Source organism: Bos javanicus, chromosome X (genome assembly GCF_032452875.1).
Source record: "Bos javanicus breed banteng chromosome X, ARS-OSU_banteng_1.0, whole genome shotgun sequence".
NCBI classification, from domain to species: Eukaryota; Metazoa; Chordata; class Mammalia; order Artiodactyla; family Bovidae; genus Bos; species Bos javanicus.
Genome location: NC_083897.1, coordinates 2,201,504 through 2,222,969, shown reverse-complemented (window position 1 = coordinate 2,222,969; position 21,466 = coordinate 2,201,504). Strand labels below are relative to the sequence as shown.

At 40.9% G+C, this 21,466-nt stretch overlaps 1 non-coding gene across 1 annotated transcript; it reads left to right on the top strand.

Annotated features, from left to right (window-relative positions):
• The first annotated feature begins 20,210 nt into the window (after positions 1–20,210).
• On the top strand, positions 20,211–20,317 carry LOC133243565 (U6 spliceosomal RNA). Its single transcript, XR_009735121.1, has one exon. It is a non-coding gene; the product is annotated as a U6 spliceosomal RNA (small nuclear RNA).
• The last annotated feature ends 1,149 nt before the right edge of the window (positions 20,318–21,466 follow it).

The window sequence follows — 21,466 nt, the reverse complement described above, 5'->3', positions numbered from 1 at the left end:
CCAACAACAATCCCACTAGCTTGAACGCCTCCTCGATGCTATCAGTGTCAGCTGTGACTGGCTCATTAGCTTTTTTTGTTTTTAATTCCCCTCTAAACCACACAAGGACAAGATTTTTCATCCTTGTTACCACAGGCCAGATAAATCTTGCTCAGGGAAGGAAGTGTAAGAGGAAGGGTGATGTCAGGAAAAAAGCACGGGACCTGGAATCAGGAGACCTCCCTTGTTGTTTTAGCTCATTAGTTACGTGACCTTGAGAAAGTTGTTTGTTCTCTCTGGAACTTTGTACCTTAATGTGTACAATTAAGAAAGTTAAGGTTAGAGAGGGCTTTATGGGATATTTGTGGCTTTTGGTTTCCACTACCTTTAAACCATTTCAGCAACTCTGGATCTTGGATCCCAGGTGCAATGAAACCCTGTATAAGAATCTCAGAACTGTCCCTACCCTGAAACTGCTCCTTGCTAAATAACCAACTCTTTTGTAAACTACGATTCATGTCTTTGAAACTTCCAGTTTACTTTGCTTTCTAGCCTTTCTTAATGGTGCTGCATAATCCTAACATGGGGCTGTATTCACAATGCTCCAGCAGCTTTTGCTGAAACGCTCAAGAATGACAAGATCAATTCTAAGCCCAGTTTTGCTACTCCATTTAGGGTATACTCCTACCCTGGTCTTGCTCATCTATGTTATGGTTTTGACTTTTTATCTGTGTCAGCCATCCGGCTTCTAGTTTGAGAAACACTGTGTTGATTTTAGCTAGGCTCATTTAGCTCATATCCCTTGTGGGGAAATGTCTCACACTAGGGGCCTCCCCTAGAGCCAGAGAAACTGGCCCCTCCCTGACAGTCTCACTCAGCGACCTCTGCACATCCTTACCCAATTGAAATCAGGTTGGGAGTGCCTAAAAAGGAGATCAACAGCCTTAGGGTGTGTGTAGTCAGAAGGCTGAGACTCAGTAGACTCTAGAACTGCTGATTTTTCCTTGGGGGGTGAGAGATGTTTGTGGGTAAGAGCCAATTATGTGCATCTCTCCCCAGCTGCTTTCAGTCATACCTGAATTGATACCTGTATGTTGGCGAGGGTGGAAGTATTTTCATTATGGAAATCGGTAAACTTTACAAATCAGGGATGTTTATTTTTTCAATCTTTTTTCTTTCTTTTGTTCAGATTAGATAATTTCTGTTGATCTGTCTTTTAAGTTCATTGGCTCTTTGCTCTGTCATCTCCAGTCTGCTATTATTGATCCCTTGGAGTGAATTTCTAATTTTGGTTATTGTGTTTTTCAATTCTAAACTTTACATTTTCTTCTTTATGTCCTTTCTTTCTTTTTTTATTTTTTTGAGACTTTCCCTTTTTCCAGTTGTCTCAAAAATATTCATGGCTGCTTGCTTCCAAGACCATTTTTATAATAGCTGTTTGAAAGTTACTATCAGATAATTACATCTGTGTTATTTTGACACTGGCATCTGTTGATTGTTTATTCTCGTGTGAATTGAAATTTCCCTGGTTCTTTGTATGCCTAGGATTTTTGGATTGCATACTCAACATTTTGACTGTTATAAAACCCTGTGACAGATGTTAATATTTTAGCAATCAGCCTGGTTAGGTTTGGTATACAATTTCCAATCCACTTCTGTAGGCTAGTAGTTCCAATTTCAGTTCGATTTTTCAAAGCCTTTGTATTGGTATTTGGATCTGTCCCAGTTGTGTACCACTCAGTGGTCAGTGTAGGACCTCAACAGTAATTTCTCTTGTGGTTCAGTTCTCAGAGTTTTTGGCATGGTCATTGAGTTAAAGGTGATTAGGATCAGATCCACACATGCTCCCCCAGCGGGTGAGCCCAGGAGCTTATAAAACAATCTCATGGGGTCACTTTCCAGGAGTCTGCCCTCTATGTAATCTCCTCAATACTTTCTGGCTTCCAGGACTCCATTTTTAGTCTTCAAGACGGAAACTAGGGACTTTAGTTCTCCCTCTGCTATGCACATCTATACTTATGTCCACTTCCCAGGCCAAGCTGTAGGAAGAGAGAAGAGCACAACAACAAAAGAGGAATGGGAGTTTGCCCAAGAGGGTCAAGCTGTACTGATCAAAAATTATTTTGGCTCATGAAGGTTGCTCTGCCACCACTGCCCCTGAGCTGCTTGGGGTCTGGGCCACGAGATAGTGGAGAGAGATAAAAGAAAACTACTTTGATCATCAGGAGTTTCTTTCCCTGGTCTTAAAGTCAGGATTAGAGTTTCTCCTGCAACTTTCTATGTTCGTACTGATGTCTACTTTTGGGTTTTAGGCTATGTTGTATATAGCGTGGGGGATACCACAGGGGGACAATGGTAGGTAAACTTGCCATCAGTGGGGTGATACTTCAGATTTTTGTTTTCTTCCTCAATCTGCTTGCTACTATTTACTTTTCCTGGGGCTCCCAGGTGGCTCAGTGGTAAAGAATCCACCTGCCAATGCAGGAGACACAAGAGATGTGGGTAGTCCCTGGGTCAGGAAGATGCCCTGGAGGAGGAAATGGCAACCCACTCCAGTATTGTTGCCTGAAAAATTCCATGGATAGAGGAGCCTGGAGAGCTACAGTCCATGAGGACGCAAAGAGTTGGACATGACTGAGCACGCATGCACACGTTTACTTTTCAGCATCTTCAAATAGCTGCTTCATGAATCTGTCCAGGTTTTATAGCTGCATTAAGTGAGAGAGACAGGCTGGATTGCACTTACCCTTGCCTGCCTGGAGCTGAGGGCCCTTTGTTTTTTCCCTGAGATCCAGTGGTTAAACATTAGTCAGCACACTACTGGCTGATTGTACAAAATGTGACTCTAAGTAAGGTCACTCCTTATGCAATCTCTCACCTTTCAGACAGGCCTACCATTTTCTCTCTGTGTGACTCTGAACAATTAGTTACTCTGCCACTCTTGGCTTCAATATTCTCATTGTAACTTGAGGATAATAAAAGTATATGCCTCATTGGTTTGTCATGAGATAATGTAGCACCTGGCATATAATACATGCTCAATAAATGGAAGTGATACTATTAAGAAATTAAAAAAGAACTTGTGTTTCCATCTCTCTCAGAAGAATAGAGGTATGTATTTGGCCAGAAACAAAACCTAGACATGGAGAGGCCTTCTAGCTAAAGATTTATTAGAGCTTGGACTTTGGAGCCAGCAGGCAAGTCTGAAACTAAGCTACATACGAGCTATGTGACATTGGGCAAGTCATTTCACCTTTCTGTGCCATCAGTAAAATGAGTACAATGATAGTGCATACTTTACAGAGTTATTGGAAGGATTAAAGGAGATAATACATGAAAAATGCTCATTAAATATTGGCCTTATTAATACTGTATCAACTGAATTTAGTGTCTACTGTGATCTAGGCCCTGTAGGGCTATTTAATGGGTAGCTTATAGATGAGATGCCTATAGACAATGTGTGTGTGTGTATATGTACATGCACAACACATATTGTGTACATATAAATACAAAGGAATTTCATATCATATACTGTATTATATGTGTGTGTGTGTATATATATAAATACATATACACACACACACAGTCATCTATACAAACACACATACAATCATCTACATATTTATAAAGTTCCCATTAAATGGCCCTGTAGGACCTAGCTCACAGTAGACACTACATTGTCCCCCGACCCCTCACACACACACACGCATGTTAAGGTGGCATTTTGGAACTTACCGTCAGCCCCCTTTGTCTTCCTAAGACACTTCCCAGTCACCTGGTCTCTGCAGGATTGCAGGGCCCACAGCCACTGCCACGATCCACTTTAAAACACCTCACAGTGCTTACTGGACTGTAACAAAGTGAAATTAGTGGGAACACAGTTCATCTTTCCAGATTGACTTAGGGCTCTGTCACTTCCTGCTTAGAGCTGTGGTCCTCAGTTCCCTTTGAGTTAAGAGCTTGTGATTTTTGGGCCTGCCCTTTCCACGCCATGGGCCGACTGCTTGCTTACCCAGACTCTCCACGGGAGCAGCATGTGCATTGTTTCTGTGCAAATGGTGGCCGAAGCTAGAATTTCGAGAAGTGGTTTTGCTGATACATTGTTCTGTGGTTTGTCTAACACCGTCTTTCCAGAGCAGCACATTGCCTCTAATTTTCTTCTTTGGGTGTCTAGTTGTATTTAAAATTTTCGCTTTATACAATCCTTGTCATTTAAAATTTTCTCTGTGCTCTAAGGATGTTGAGATTTCATTTTACAACTTTGACAAAGAGTGGCAAAATTGAATGTTTAATATTCAAAGCAGCAGCAACAGCCAGAGCCCTTCACGTGATAAGATCCTGTTCTCTGTGTCTCCAGCATCTGCCACCTTTGGGGAGAGAGCATGGTACAGTAGACAGAATTCTGCACTGGCAGTCCAAAAACTGATGCCCAGTCCTGGATCTGACCTTCACTGCCTTGGAGTCATAGGGCAAGTCATATCACTGCTCAGAGTGTCATTTTCTGTCGTCTGAATACAGGCGGGCTCGGGATCACAGCCACAGAGCTCAGCTAAGGCCAGAGTGGAGCAGATGGAAACCAGCAAGAGCACATGATGCCCCGGGGGCCCCCCGCTGGGGAAAGCAAATAATTTAAGGAGCTGGTCTCCAGCCAATCTCCTTTGCTCTTCCTCCCTCAGGCTGATAAAGCTCTGGAAAGATGCATTCTCTATGAAACATGGAGACTTGAGCCAGATCATTTTGGAGGCCTTTTAGTTCCCAAATTGGGAGATTATCATGGGAGAGACTGGGTATTAAAGCAGGTAGGGGAATATTGCTGAAACTGCTGCTGTTATGCTTGGGGGGTCCCAAGCAGGAAGAGAGAAAAATCTAGTCATTTAACGTTGTGGTTTTTGTTTCCTCATTTCTGAAAGGGGATAATAATATCTCCTCTGCTGAGTGCTCAGGGCAGCTGTGAAGAGCAAAGGCGATGATGCTGTGGCTGTGGTCCTGGGAGCACTCTCAAGCAGAAATCAGCTGCATTCAGGCCCCACGTGGGAAAATGTGTTCCTTCCCTGGCCTTCCCACACTGGGCACCAAAATCTAACTGCATCTGCCAGGTGGCATCCACGCAGTCCAGTCGACAGTCCTTGAAGACCCCAGAAAGACTTTACCGAAAGAACTCAATGTAGGCAAGGATTACATAGAATTTAGTGTAATTTAAACTGAGGTGTAAAATTTCTCTATCAATCTATAGGCTACCCTGGTGGCTCAGTGGTAAAGAATCTGCCTGCAATGCAGGACTACAGGAGATACAGGTTCGATCCCTGGGTCAGGAAGATCCCCTGGAGAAGGGCATGGCAACCCACTCCAGTATTCTTGCCTGGAGAATCCCATGGACAGAGGAGCCTGGTGGGCTACAGTCCATGGGGTCGCAAAGAGTCGGACACAACTGAAGTGACTTAGCACGCAGTGTTAATTTCCAGTTTCCTCTTCACTAAGGAATTGGGGGAAGCGTTTAGCTCAGTATAGTTTTGAAACTGTTGAGGTTCTGGGTCTCTATGCTATTCTCCTCATCTAAGTCCTCCAGATCCTTTTCTTTGTGTCTTATGCTGTTTTGTCTCCTGCTGAGCTGCTCTGGGAAGAGTGCTTCCTTTGTATCAGCACCTTCATGAATCGATACAGGAAATTCACAATCACTTGGCAAATATTTATAAAGTGTTGGCTCTATGTCAGGTAATGCACTAAACTGGAGAGTGGGGACACAGAGTTTTTAAAATAAGTTCCTATCCTTTAGAAACTCAGAGTTTGGAGCAAAGGAGCCAAACTATTCAAAAAGTGAGATAAGCGCTTGGATAGTTTCATAGAGGAGGCCAGGGGAGCCTCACCCAGCGTGGTTGAGAGTGCAGGTAGGGCTGGTTCAAGGAAGACTGCCATCTGAGCTGAGGATCACAGGGGTAGTTGGAGCTTCCCTAGAGAAGGCGGTTAGAAGTAGGATTTTCCAGGCAGAGGAAGTAGTGTGCATCAAGGCAATGGGGGCATAGGCAAGCATGGCATTTGCAGAGAGCTGCAGTAGCTTGGTTGACTCAGAGAAAGGGATTAAGGGGTGGAGATGAGGCTGGAAAGATAAGCAGAGGCTGGATCAGGAAGGACCTTGGGCATCATGCTGAAAGAAAGCTAGAAGGGTTTTAAGAAGGGAATCAACACGACTGGGGCTATGTTTTTGAGAATACAGTATTGAAAGAGAATTCAAGATTCTCAAGCATGATTCAGGGAGACCAGTTAGGACATAGGGCAGAAACCCACAATTTCCAATATGGCAGGCAGTTGAATTAAGGCAGTAGCAGTGCAGATAGAGATTCGAACTTGCCTCTGCTGAAGCAGTAGTAACTTGGGTCTAAGGGTGATGTTGGCTAAGTGCTCTAAAATTCAAGGCATTTAAGGACTGGGGAAAAAGCCCTGGATCTGTCTCAAAGGAAGTCACTGGTACCAGGACCAAGAATCAGGATAGCAGGAAGTGATGATGGCAATGCTGTCATGCGCAGAGTCCAGAAGAGCTTTAGCAGTACTGTATATTGAGGTCAAGTGCAGGTCAGTTGGTATTTTTATGTTGCTTTGCTTGTATCAATATTAAAAACTAGTATTTGTGTCTTGTTGGCCTATACAACATTCTAAGCATTTTGAGTAGACAGTTAAAAACCAGGAGATTGGGACTTCCCTGGGGGTTCAGTGGTTAAGACACTGTGCTTCCAATTCTGGGGGTGCAGGTTCGATCCCTGGTTAGATCCCTCCTGCTGCATGGTATGCACCCCTGTCCCCCGCACCAAAAACAAGCCAGGAGGTTTTCCATTTTGATAATCCAGGTTTCTGGTTTCTCTGGAGAATCCAGAAGCTCTGGCTGCACTGGGCCTGCATTCATTCATGGTCATGATCAGCTCAAGCTGAGTAGCTACTGCTGCCTTTAGAGGTAGTACTGCTTTTCAATCTGCCATGAACCTGCCCTCACCCTCTTTTGTGGCCTGATTGGCCAGTATAAACTTTCAACTTGTGATCCCCAGGTTATCTCAGGCTTGGATTTAAAGGGAGCTCAAAGCAGCTGGATTGCTCATACAGGGCAGTCTTTATCTTCATACAGAAAAGAAGAGGCATTCCAAAAAAATCCAGTGACTAGACTTTTAAATGTTGTCTTGATAAGAAACATATTCAGTTCAGCTCAGTTCAGTCACTCAGTCGTGTCCGACTCTTTGTGACCCCATGAATCTCAGCACGCCAGGCCTCCCTGTCCATCACCAACTCCCGGAGTTCACACAGACTCACGTCCATCGAGTCAGTGATGCCATCCAGCCATCTCATCTTCTGTCATCCCCTTATCCTCCTGCCCCCAATCGCTCCCAGCATCACAGTCTTTTCCAATGAGTCAACTCTTCGCACGAGGTGGCCAAAGTACTGGAGTTTCAGCTTTAGCATCATGCCTTCCAAAGAACACCCAGGACTGATCTCCTTCAGAATGGACTGGTTGGATCTCCTTGCAGTCCAAGGGACTCTCAGGAGTCTTTCCCAACACCTCAGTTCAAAAGCATCAATTCTTCGGGGCTCAGCCTTCTTCACAGGTCCAACTCTCACAGCCATACATGACCACTGGAAAAACCATAGCCTTGACTAGACGGACCTTTGTTGGCAAAGTAATGTCTCTGCTTTTCAATATGCTATCTAGGTTAGTCATAACTTTTCTTCCAAGGAGTAAGCATCTTTTAATGTCATGGCTGCAATCACCATCTGCAGTGATTTTGGAGCCCAAAAAATAAAGTCTGCCACCGTTTCCCCTGTTTCCCCATCTATTTCCGATGAAGTGATGGGACCAGATGCCATGATCTCGTTTTCTGAATGTTGAGCTTTAAGCCAACTTTTTCACTCTCCACTTTCACTTTCATCAAGAGGCTTTTGAGTTCCTCTTCACTTTCTGCCATAAGGGTGGTGTCATCTGCATATCTGAGGTTATTGATATTTCTCCCGCCAATCTTGATTCCAGCTTGTGTTTCTTCCAGCCCAGCATTTCTCATGATGTACTCTGCATCTAAGTTAAATAAGCAGGGTGACAATATACAGCCTTGACGAACTCCTTTTCCTATTTGGAAACAAACATATTAGGCTTTTAAAAAGATTCCTTAAATGTGGAATCTTTTCAAAGGCCTTTTATGAAATATTTTTGTATTGCTCTGTATTGTGATTGTTTACATAGATATCTTTCCCACATATCTTGTGATTCTGTGCCTTTTCCTTAATGATGGGTATGAAATTTTAAAAGGTGCTGAATATACACATCTGTTGAAAGAAACAAATGGGGGGAGGTAAGACTGCTCCTCTTTCTTACTGGGGACACCAGATGAGACTATGTATGTCAAAACACATAGCACAAAGCCTAGCACACAGTATATGAGCAAATCAGTTTTTCCTCCCTGTGTAAAAAAGTGCTTAAGGATCAGACCTTTGGCAAAAGCTGGTTTCCTTCCTTCCTTCTTCCGCTTCTCTGGTATCTATGTTCCTTTGACCATAATAGCAGGGCTCTTACATGCAATCTCTCCCACTCAGAATGGCACTGTATTCAATTCATTGATTGTATATTATAAGCCTGTGACGTATACAGCTCTGTAGTAGGGACTGCAGGGTTACCAGGGTTGTTAGATTCAGTTCCTCCCACTTGCTTTTGCTTGGTAGGGGAAATTGGACATATAATCAAGGAGCTGAATATACACAAAGCAAACTGTTCTGTGTTCCACAAGACAGGCGAGACAGAATGCCCCCACCGTTTTTGAGGGAGGTTGGAGGAATCAGAAGAGGCTTCCTGAAGGACGTGAGACCAAAGATGGCCCTGAAAAGAGAAACATTTCAGCACATAGAGGTGGACTGGCTGCAGAGGCGGCTCTCCACCTGCAGGAAATGTTTCCCTTGGAATCGTGCCTGGTTGTCAAAGGCCTTTTGAAAGTCTAAATAAAGTAGACAGACTGGTTCCTTTTTTGCCAAGAGGTATATTTACCCTCTGAGAATTCTGTAGATGAATGATGCAAAAGCAAACAAAAACCCCAAAGTATCACACTTAACTAGGTCATGATACCATGATATTCGAACTATTGAACTGATATTTCTTTGCTTATAGCTGAAACTCATCCTGCAAATATTTATTGAGCATTTATTATGTGCCAGGCACTGGCCCTGTTGCAAGATATTGGGGCATGTTAAAGTGAATATGATACAGGCTATGCCCTCAAAAAGCCTCTAATTTATTGAGACAGATATGAAAACTATGCAATGTGGTAAGTAGTCTAAAAGGGGTCTGATCAGAGTATTGTGAATATGCAGAGGAGGCAATAATTAATTCTGTAGAGAAGGTGAGGCAAAGTGTCACGAAAGAGGTGATTTTTTTTTTTTTTTTTTTTTTTTTGTGGACCTTGATGAATAAGTAGGATTTCTCAAGACAGAGAAGGGCGGAAAGAAAGAATTAATATTAATCAGAGCCAAGAACTTTGCACTTAGCCCTCAATGAAATTTGTGATCCAGGTATTACTGTTTCTATTTTGCAGATGAGGAGACCAAGGCCTCAAGAGACTAATTGCTCATTTGAGGCCACACAGCTAATCAATGTCTGGTCAGGGTTGGAGACAGGCTCCACTATACCAAGCTGCCTTCATGATGAAGAAGCTGGTGCCAGTGGGGATATGGAATGGTATGCTGGGCAAAAGCAAAAGTTTTGCTGGAAATTGACAGAATTTGCGTCCGTGTGGTCTCACTTCAGCTGTGACCGTGATTGCCTGACTTGAGAGCACTTTAGGAATTATTATCTTCTTTTAGACCTGTTTTTGAAATGGGAGTTGTTCAGTGTCTGCTTACATCCACTGTAACATTCAGTTCAACAAGCACTTATTGACTGAACTTCGGCACAAGGGGTTTGGGGCCGTTTGACCATCTTCAGGATCATTTGTACAGTGATAGATTGGAACGATTCTTGTAAGACTCTTTGTAGCCAAAGTCACCAGATTGATGATGCTATTTCCTGGTCCTTAGAGACAGAGAGACATGGCCTGAAAGTAAAGGCTGCAAGAACTTATTTTTTAAGATGTCACTCTCTTGAAAGTACAAAATGTTATCTATTTAATAGCCATTTAAAATCATTTCTTCAACAAGGGAAGGTATAAATAAATAGGTATCTATTTAAATATTAAGGTATTTAAATAGGTATCTGAATAAATATTTCAGTTTAGTTCAGTTGCTCAGTCATGTCCAACTCATGTGACCCCATGAACTGCAGCACACCAGGCCTCCCTGTCCATCACCAACTCCTGGAGTCCACCCAAACCCATGTCCATCGAGTAGGTGATGCCATCCAACCATCTCATCCTCTGTTGTCCCCTTCTCCTCCTGCCCTCAATGTTTCCCAGCATCAGGGTCTTTTCCAATGAGTCAGCTCTTCGCATCAGGTGGCCAAAGTATTGGAGTTTCAGCTTCAACATCAGTCCTTCGAATGAACACCCAGGACTGATCTCCTTTAAGATGGACTGGATGGATCTTCTTGCAGTCCAAGGGACTCTCAAGAGTCTTCTCCAACACTACAGTTCAAAAGCATCAATTCTTCGGTGCTCAGCTTTCTTTATAGTCCAACTCTCACATCCATACGTGACCACTGGAAAAACCATAGCCTTGACTAGATGGACCTTTCTTGGCAAAGTAATGTCTCTACTTTTAAATATGCTGTCTAGATTGGTCATAACTTTCCTTCCAAGGAGTAAGCGTCTTTTAATTTCATGGCTGCAGTCACCATCTGCAGTGATTTTGGAGCCCCCCAAAACTAAGTCAGCCACTGTTTCCACTGTTTCCCCATCTATTTGCCATGAAGTGATGGTACCAGATGCCATGATCTTCGTTTTCTGAATGTTGAGCTTTAAGCCAACTTTTTCACTCTGTACTTTCACTTTCATCAAGAGGCTCTTTAGTTCCTCTTCACTTTCTGCCATAAGGGTGGTGTCATCTGCATATCTGAGGTTATTGATATTTCTCCCAGCAATCTTGATTCCAGCTTGTGCTTCTTCCAGCCCAGCGTTGCTCATGATGTACTCTGCATATAAGTTAAATAAGCAGGGTGACAATATACGGCCTTGACGTACTCCTTTTCCTATTTGGAACCAGTCTGTTGTTCCATGTCCAGTTCTAACTGTTGCTTCCTGACCTGCATACAGGTTTCTCAAGGGGCAGGTCAGGTGGTCTGGTGTTCTCATCTCTTGAAGAATTTTCCACAGTTGATTGTGACCCACACAGTCAAAGGCTTTAGCATAGTCAATAAAGCAGAAATAGATGTTTTTCTGGAACTCTCTTGCTTTTTTGATGATCTAGCGGATGTTGGCAATTTGATCTCTGGTTCCTCTGCCTTTTCTAAAACCAGCTTGAACATCTGGAAGTTCACGGTTCACATACTGCTGAAGCCTGGATTGGAGAATTTTGAGCATTACTTTACTAGCGTGTGAGATGAGTACAATTGTGCAGTAGTTTGAGCATTCTTTGGCATTGCCTTTCTTTGAGATTGGAATGAAAACTGACCTTTTCCAGTCCTGTGGCCACTGCTGAGTTTTCCAAATTTGCTGGCGTATTGAGTGCAGCTCTTTCACTTCTTTCAGCACATCTTTCAGGATTTGAAATAGCTCCACTGGAATTCCATCACCTCCACTACCTTTGTTCTTAGTGAGTAAGTAGTAAGGCCCACTTGACTTCACATTCCAGGATGTCTGGCTCTAGGTGAGTGATCACACCATCATGATTATCTGGGTCCTGAAGATCTTTTTGGTACAGTTCTTCTGTGTATTCTTGCCACTTCTTCTTAATATCTTCTACTTCTGTTAGGTCCATACCATTTCTGTCCTTTATCGAGCCCATCTTTGCATGAAATGTTCCCTTGGTATCTCTAATTTTCCTGAGGAGATCTCTAGTCTTTGCCATTCTATTGTTTTCCTCTACATCTTTGCATTCATTGCTGAGGAGGGCTTTCTTATCTCTCCTTTCTATTCTTTGGAACTCTGCTCAGATGCTTATATCTTTCCTTTTCAACTTTGCTTTTCGCTTCTCTTCTTTTCACAGCTATATGTAAGCCCTCCCCAGACAGCCATTTTGCTTTTTTGCATTTCTTTTCCATGGAGATGGTCTTGATTCCTGTCTCGTGTACAGTGTCACAAACCTCCGTCCATAGTTCATCAGGCATTCTGTCTATCAGATCTAGTCCCTTAAATCTATTTCTCACTTCCACTGTATAATCATAAGGAATTTGATTTAGGTCATACCTGAATGGTCTAGTGGTTTTCCCTACTTTCTTCAATTTAAGTCTGAATTTGGCAAAAAGGAGTTCATGATCTGAGCCACAGTCAGCTCCCGGTCTTGTTTTTGCTGACTGTATAGAGCTTCTCCATCTTGGGCTGCAAAGAATATAATCAATCTGATTTCGGTGTCGACCATCTGGTGATGTCCATGTGTAGAGTCTTCTCTTGTGTTGTTGGAAGAGGGTTTTTGCTCTGACCAGTGTGTTCTCTTGGCAGAACTCTATTAGCCTTTGCCCTGCTTCATTCTGTACTTCAAGGCCAAATCCAGGTGTTTCTTGACTTCCTACTTTGCATTCCAGTCCCCTATAATGAAAAGGCCATCTTTTTTGGGTGTTAGTTCTAGAAGATCTTGTAGGTCTTCATAGAAGTGTTCAACTTCAGCTTCTTCAGAGTTAATGGAAGGGGCATAGACTTAGATTACTATGATATTGAATGGTTTGCCTTGGAAACGAACAGAGATCATTCTATAATTTTTGAGATTGCATCCAAGTACTGCATTTCAGACTCTTTTGTTGATTGTGATGGCTACTCCATTTCTTCTAAGGGATTCCTGCCCACAGTCATAGATATTATGGTCATCTGAGTTAAATTCACCCATTCCAGTCCATCTTAGTTCACTGATTCCTAGAATGTCGATGTTTACTCTTGTCATCTCCTGTTTGACCACTTCCAATTTGCCTTGATTCATGGATATAACATTCCAGGTTCCTATGCAATATTGCTCTTTACAGCATTGAACCCTGCTTCCATCACCAGTCCCATTCACAACTGGGTGTTGTTTTTGCTTTGGCTCCATCCCTTCATTCTTTCTGGAGTTATTACTCCACTGATCTCCAGTAGCATTTTGGGCACCTACCGACCTGGGGAGTTCATCTTTCAGTGTCCTATCTTTTTGCCTTTTCATACTGTTCATGGGGTTCTCAAGGCAAGAATACTGAAGTGGTTTGCCATTTCCTTCACCAGTGGACCACATTCTGTCAGACTTCTCCACCATGACACGGCTGTCTTGGGTGCCTAAATAAATATTTATGTATTTATACAGGTATTTATTTGTTTATTTGAATATATATCTGTATAGAGGACAGAAACAACATTTATCTATAAACCTGCATGTGTGCTGGGCTTAGTCACTCAGTCATGTCCGACTCTTTGTGACCCGATGGACTGTAACCCTCCAGGCTCCTCTGTCCATGGGGATTCTCCAGGCAAAAGTACTGGAGTGGGTTGCCATGCCCTCCTCCAGGGGAATCTTCCCAACCCAGGGAACAAACCCAAGTCCCCCACATTGCAGGATTCTTTACCATCTGAGCCACCAGGGATGTATATGTGAGTACTAACTCATTAGAATTTATATAGTAGCTTAACTGACAAAAATTACCTAAAAGCAATGTCTACTGTAATTCCCCACCTCTCTTAACAAAAACAAAAATTCTTCCCCCCTTTCTCCTTTGAGCAGATGAAATGTTTGACTCGGGACTGAAGAGGTTGTTAGTGAAGAGAAAAATGACAGAACCCTGCCTACTTTGCTGATGTGAAAAAACTTAGCAAATATTAGGAGACAGAAGCCTCATGGCTACCAACAACAGCAGCATAGAGCACGCAGCTAAAGAATTTCCCTACATCTCTCCATGGGGTGATCTTGGCCAAAGAATACAAAGTTTCAGTAATGTAAGATGAATGAGTTCTAGAGATTTAACGTACAGCGTGGTGACTATTGTTTAACTGTAGAATGACAGTTGTGTTATTAGTTGATTGTGGTCATCATTTCACTATATATATGTATATATATATCAAACATGAAGTTGTACACCTTAAATGCATACAATTTTTTGTTGGTTATACCTCAATAAAGCTGAAAAAACTCCCACTGGTTAAAAGCTTTAAAGTGGTGTGTGTGTGCACACGTATGGACCTCCAGATTGTCAAGTCCTCTCAGTCCCTTATCTACAATAACTTTAAACTGTATCCTCTCCTATTATTCTCTGTTTCTAACTGGTTTCAAATCTATCCCTGCATAGCTGTTCAAAATTGAACACTACTTTTTTCTTCCCAATTGTCTTTTAGAAAATAGATTTATTCTTTTTCTGATTAGATAACTAACATGTTTATTATTCAAAGTGCAAAAATAAAGTACAGAAAAATACAAGAAATAAAAGTAAAACGTCACTTGAAATCTCACCACGCTGAGGTAACCAGCTCTATATGTTGGTTACCATCGTTTCATTCATCTCTTGTATGTATTTACATACAAATACAATTTTGCTCATTTGCATGTCACCCTCCACTGCATAACCAGTGCTAACAAAAGGATGTATATATCCTTCATCTCCTTCTTCAGGTCGTTATAGCTATGTTAAAAATAAACTCATGTATACACATAGGGGTTTAAAAACCATTATTCATTTTTGAAGAAGCGTCTTGCTTTTCTTATTCAATGGTGGAATCTCCAAGTTTACTGGAACAGATCTAGTTAATTCCTCTGAATGTCTGCACAGTATTCCATGGTATGGATATATAATTTATTTACTTATTTCTCTGTTACAGGGCATTCTTTTTGCTACTAGCTTTTTGCCATGATAGGAGCAATGTTGCTGTAAACATCCTTGTGTATGGATTTGTGTCAGTCACTTCAGTTCAGTCGCTCAGTCGTGTCCGACTCTTTGCGACCTGTGGACTGCAGCATGCCAGGCTTCCCTGTCCATCATCAACTCCCGGAGCTTGCTCAAACTCATGTCCATCGAGTCGGTGATGCCATCCTACCATCTCTTCATGGAATTGTGTAAATCTCCTTATACTGTTATTTTTATTTTTTTGAGATACATTCACACCAGTGGAATTGTTGGAACCAAAGGTATGCATGGTTTTCATTTTTATATATATTCCTAAATTGCTTTCCCAAAAAACTATGAACAGTCACAGTACTGTAAGCAGTGTGATGAATGCTTCCTTCCCATCCTGCCAAGAATAGTTGTGAGTACTTAAATATTGGCCAATCTAATGGGTGAGAAAGAACTTAAGAATTTTTTTTAAATTTACATATTCTCAAACTGCTGTTGTTAAAGACCATTTGGTGTCTTGCAAAACCAATACAATATTGTAAAGTAATTAGCCTCTAATTAAAATAAATAAATTTAAATTTTAAAAAAAGACCATTTGGATTTGCGCTTCATATTCTTCATTTTCCTACCGTGTATTTTTGTCTTATCAGTTTGAAGGAGCTAGTTGAGTATTATACATTTTAACCTTTTATCTGGCAAATGTATTTGTAAGTTGTATTTCTCAACGGATCATCTGTCTTTTGAATTTGTTTATGGAATTTTTCTATAGAAATGTTTAAAAAGAAAATTACATTGTCAATATGTTTAAGTTTTCCTTTGTAGTTTCTGGGTGTTCTAGCTCAAATAAAAGATCTCAAAACCACTAAGTTACACATATATTTGTCTAAAAATTCTTGGGATTTTTCTTGTTTTATTATTGAAACTTATGTTTTTAAGTTTAAATAAATTTACCCTTAACAGTGGGGTATTGTAGAGAGATAAAATTAATTTTCTTGTAGATGGGTAACCAATTGTACCAGACTTTTTGTTAAATAAATTGCCCCTTTCATACTGAATTAAATTACCACTTTTGTCACATATCAACGTCTCTGTAATAGTTCCACTGACCTAATATTTGTCTATTTGTATGTTGATATCATACTATTTTCTTTATAGTGGCTTCAAGATATATTTAAATTTGGCATATGCAGATTCACATACTATTTTTTATAACTTTATTAGTTTAGACTTAGATTTTTGTTTTTCTATCTAAAGCTCATGTGTGTGTGTGTGTGTGTGTGTGTTAGTTGCTCAGTCGTGTCCGGCTCTTTGAGATTCCATGGACTGTAGCCCGCCAGGCTCGTCTGTCCATGGAATTCTCCAGGCAAGAATACTGGAGTGGGTAGCCATACCCTCCTCCAGGGGATCTCCCCAACCCAGAGACTGAACCTAGATTTCCTGCATTTCAGGCAGATTCTTTACCGTCTGAGCCACCAGGGAAGCCTTAAGTTCATGTACTCTGTTATAAAACAAAGTAGTACAAAAATTTATGGGATTCTACTTGTAATTGCTTTGAATTTATATATTCATTTGAAGAGAATTACCATTTTTATTATAGTTAGGCTTTCCATCCAAAATTATGGTGTGTTTTTATTTTTACAAGAGAGCTAAGTTTAACATGGCTTACATTCTAGTCAGTGTTATAAGCCAAGAGTCAGAATAAGCCGTCTAGTTGTTGAACCAAGTGAATACAAAAGTGATCATTATTTACTGATAACTTTGATTTCTGTCTGTAAACTATAAGAGAATGAACTGAAAGTCAACTAGCACTAGTTATAGATACTAGAAATGTGGTAAGCACAAAATAAATATAGGTAGTTCTCACTCTCACTATCCAAATAGTTGTTAGATTGACAGGAAAACATTACAACCAAATTTTGCTATGTGTTTCTTACACCTGCTGTAAGAGACCCATATGTGGCAACATTAAAAACCTTTACTGCTAGATTTATTTTTATTCTTCTAAATGTCATTGTAACAATTACAAATCTTTAATATATTGTTTACATTGATGTATGTAACTGCTGCTGTATAGAAGGAAAATAATTGCATGTGATATTGTATAGTTTCATTGTGTATTACATGCAAACATATCCACTAATGAGGTCCTTAAGGGTTAAGTTATTCAGTAATTGTTTTATGTTTTAAATACTTTAATTTTTTAAGTACCTTTTTGTCTGTGCTGGGTCTTTGTTGCTGCAGGCTTTTCTTTAGTTGTGCGAGCAGGGGCTACTCTCTATTGCGGCACTTGGGCTTCTCCTTATGGTGGCTTCTCTTGCTGTGGACAAGGGCTCTAGAGTGTGCGGGCTTAGCTGTCTTGTGGCACGTAGAATCTTCCCGGCCCAGGGGTTGAACCTGTGTCCTTTGCAATGACAGAAGGATTCTTAACCACTGGACCACCAGGGAAGTCCTGTAATTACTGTTTTACATGCTTTTTATTATGTTGAAATCTTTGGTGGATGGTTATATAGATATATATCTAAGAGTGCTTTAGTGATATTTGTGGAAATTGATTGGAATTACTGGCAGGGCTGGGGACATTTTATTTCTTTTAAAAATGTACTGTAGGCTCCTGCTTTTATAAAATTTCTTAATCAGCATGTTTTCAGGTATTGAATAGATTCTGATAATGAAAGAATGATAATGAATGATACCTGCCCACCCCACCCCCCAAATAGATTTCCTCTGTTATACCAGAAAAAGCAATCTGGAGATAAAAGGAGGAAAGATTCCCTCACAAAGGTCAGTGATATGGGGATAGACCCTACCTATGATTGGCTGTCTCTGAGATGGCTCCCAATGATCCCGGCTTCCAGGTATTAGTGCCCTTTTGTGACTACCTACCATTGCATATGGCTCAACCTAATGACTTGCTTCTGATGAGCAGAATGTCACAAAAGTGATGGATGTAACTTTTGAGATTAGGTTACAAAAAGACCATGACTTCCTTCCTGCCTCAGCCCTCCCTCTGGGGGAAGCCAGCTGCCGACTTCTGAGTTGCCCTATGGAGAGATCTATGTGGCAAGGGCCTGTTGTCTCTGGCCATCAGCCAAGGAGTATCTAAAACCTTGCCAGTAGCCATGCAAGAGAGCTTGGAAGTCGATCCTTCCCTAGTCAAGCCTTAAGGTGACTGCAGCCCTGGCTGACAGCCTGGCTGCAGCTTCGGGTGAGACCCAAGACAGAGACATCCAGCTAAGCCACAATCAGATTTCTGATCCACACAAACTATGAGATAATAAATGTTCGTTGTTTTAAACCACTGTTTTTTTTTCAGTTTTGTAAATTAAAAAAAATTTTTTAATTGAAAGATAATTGCTTTATAGAATTTTGTGGTTTTCTGTCATATATCAACAAGAATCAGCCATAGGTACACCCATGTCCCCTCCCTCACGAACCTCCCTCCCATCTCCCTCCCCATCCCACCCTTCTAGATTGTCACAGAGCCCATGTTTGAGTTCCCTGAGTCATACAGCAAATCCCCATTGGCTATCTGTTTTACACATGGTATTGTAAGTTTCCATGTTACTGTTTCCGTACACCTCACCCTCTCCCTCCTCCCCTTTCCCTGTGTCCATAAGCCTGTTATCTATGTCTGTTACTCCCCAATGTTCATTGCAGCACTATTTATAATAGCTAGAACATGGAAGCAACCTAGATGTACATCGACAGGTGAATGGATAAAGAAGCTGTGGTAACCATATATATGATGGAATACTACTCAGCCATAAAAAGGAAAGCATTTGAGTCAGTTCTAATGAGGTAGATGAACCTAGAGCCTATTATACAGAGTGAAGTAAGTCAGAAAGAGAAATATAAATATCATATACTGATGCATATACATGGAATCTAGAAAGATGGTACTGATGAATTAATTTTCAGGGCAGCAATGGAGAAACCACTAACTTTTGAGGTAATTTGTTAGGCAGCAGTGATGAATAATACAAAAGTAGAATGCAAGAGATGTGAAGAGAGGCACTGAGAGTGTCTGGTTCACCACTCTCTCTTCCAGCATGTAGCACAGAGTGCAATGCAAAGCGGGCTTTCAATAAATGTTGTTTTGAAGATTGTTTTTTGATGTAGAACATTTTAAAAGTCTTTATTGAATTTGTTACACCGTTGTTTCTATTTTATGTTTTGGTTTTTTGGCTTTGAGGCATGTGGGATCTTAGTTCCCTGACCAGGGATTGAACCCGCACCCCCTGCACTGGAAGGTGAAGTCTTAACCACTGGACCACCAGGTAAGTCCCTCAATAAATATTTTTTGAATGAATGAATCAACAAATGAAAAGGCCAAGAGAACTGTCCTTTCCTCAACACTCTTACATTTTGTCATCTGGGTCTTAAGCATAGAATCTTATAAAATCTTTTCTGAAAAGAGTTGCAGTACACTTCTGACTCGCTCCTCTAAGCACAAGACCAAAAATGAGTTCAGAGAACCAGGCAGGGAACTGGAATTGTGTCACCTCTCCCTCTTCCTCCAGAAACACATTTTCTCCCAAAGTATCCTGGTCCACAGAGATGTAGCCTGCTTCTAATAGAGGGTACCTTTAACATCACCACCCCTAAATGAGGAAATCAGATTCTCATCTCCATTTCAGAAGACAGTCTTTGTTTAATGTCTACTTAAAGGGTCCAATTGGGTTTTTTTCCCCCCAGAACAAAGGGAGAGTCTGCTTTAAAGGAACATTGGCATCTCCACCAATTAATTACTAGAAAGACTTTGCTTGGAGTACAGAAATGACATTTTGTTATTGCCATTTTTCTTTTTCTTACCAGTGTTTAAAAACATATCTCAAAGGTATACAGTGCTCTGTGACATCCTAGAGGGGTGGGATTGGGTAGGGGGTGGGAGGGAGGGGATATAAATATACCAATGGCTTATTTGTGTTGATATATGTCAGAAACCAACACAATATTGTAAAGCAATCATCCTCCAATTAAAAATTGTAAAATGTCAAAAAATATATCTCAAGGATTTGGATGTTCACACGGGCCCCTTTGGAACACTGTAGCCCATAGACCCTATGCTACCTACTGATCAACCATGCTGGCTGTTTCTCCCCTAGGTTGTATGTACCATTATATCATAAACACTTTTTTGCTCTTAAAGCCCTGTGAGAGGGTAGGTGCATTCACAATGCCAAATATTTAAAACAAAACAAAACAAAAAAGGACGTTAAAAATGGAGGCTAATTCATGTTACCACATCTGGCCATGGATCCCTTGGAAAAGACTTAAAATTACAAGTGATCATATTTTCTCCTGGCTATGAAAATGAATCTTGAATAAAAGAACCCAGCGAGTGCTTGCTTCGGCAGCACACGTACTAAAATTGGAATGATACAGAGAAGAATAGCATGGCCCCTTGGCAAGGATGACATGCAAATTTGTGAAGCATTAAAAAACAAAAAGAAGCCAGTGAATTGTTTATTTGGTACTTTTCATTATTTTATTAGTCTTCCACATGAATAGCAAAAAATGACCTTGAACAATGCCAACTCTTACTTGTTAACCACCTAGTATTGTAGCTTAGACTTATTCATATCTAAAAAATTGTACTTTTCTGTTCTAATTTCATCTAGACCGAAACATGGTCTCTTTCAAGATAAATGTGGATATAAGCATTTCAGTTTTGTTTACATCTAAATTCAAAATTTTCTTTGATAAACTTTTATAGAGTCTACTATGTACACATATTTCCTGTCTCAGGGAGTTTATAATCTATTAAGAATTATAAGAGATGTGATGATAATGACATCTTTTATTGAGAGCTCAGCAGTACCAAACACCTTTTCTCCAGATGACTTCCTTTGGTCCTCAGAAGAAACTATTAAACTAGTAGTATTAGTATCTTAATTGTATACATAAGTAAAGTGAGTCTTGGGGGAAGGGGTCAAATAAAATGACCAGTCACAGAACTTACAACAGTGGCATGGGGGTAAAGGCCAGGACTGTCTGATGCTGGAGTTCTTAACTGACAAAACATCATAACACAAAGTTTATTAAAGTGACTCTGGTGTGAAAACCTGTTGGTTAGCCTCCAAGAAACCAAAGTCTGGGGGTCCCTTGGGATAGGGGAATAGAGAAAGGGTTGCAGAGTTGGCAGGTAAAGGAACTGATGAAAGGGCATCAGCAGGTGTGGAGCCTGAGGCTGAATTTTACTCATGGGTAGAGACCTCACCTAGTTCAGTTACAGCAAGGACTGACAGACCGCTAGCTCTTGTGATTCTGTAGGATATGGTGAGTGATTGTTTTAAGTCAGTAGTGATTTAATTGATTAACCCCAATAACAAATGAGATAAGACAGAAGAGGGTAAGTAGCATAAAGGAGCTTTGCATAAAATGCCATTGGGATTCAGATAATACAAAATAAGGAAAAAAAGCTTTCATTTCCAGAATGCTTTCTCTATGCCAAGCATTGTGCTAAGTGCCTTACATGCAATCACTTAATCCTCACAGTGCTTATCTTATGAAGTGGTATCTTTTCATGCCCATAGATAACTTTGAGAAGTTGTGTTTTGTCAAGGCCACACAGTTAGTAAGCAGTGGAGCTAGATT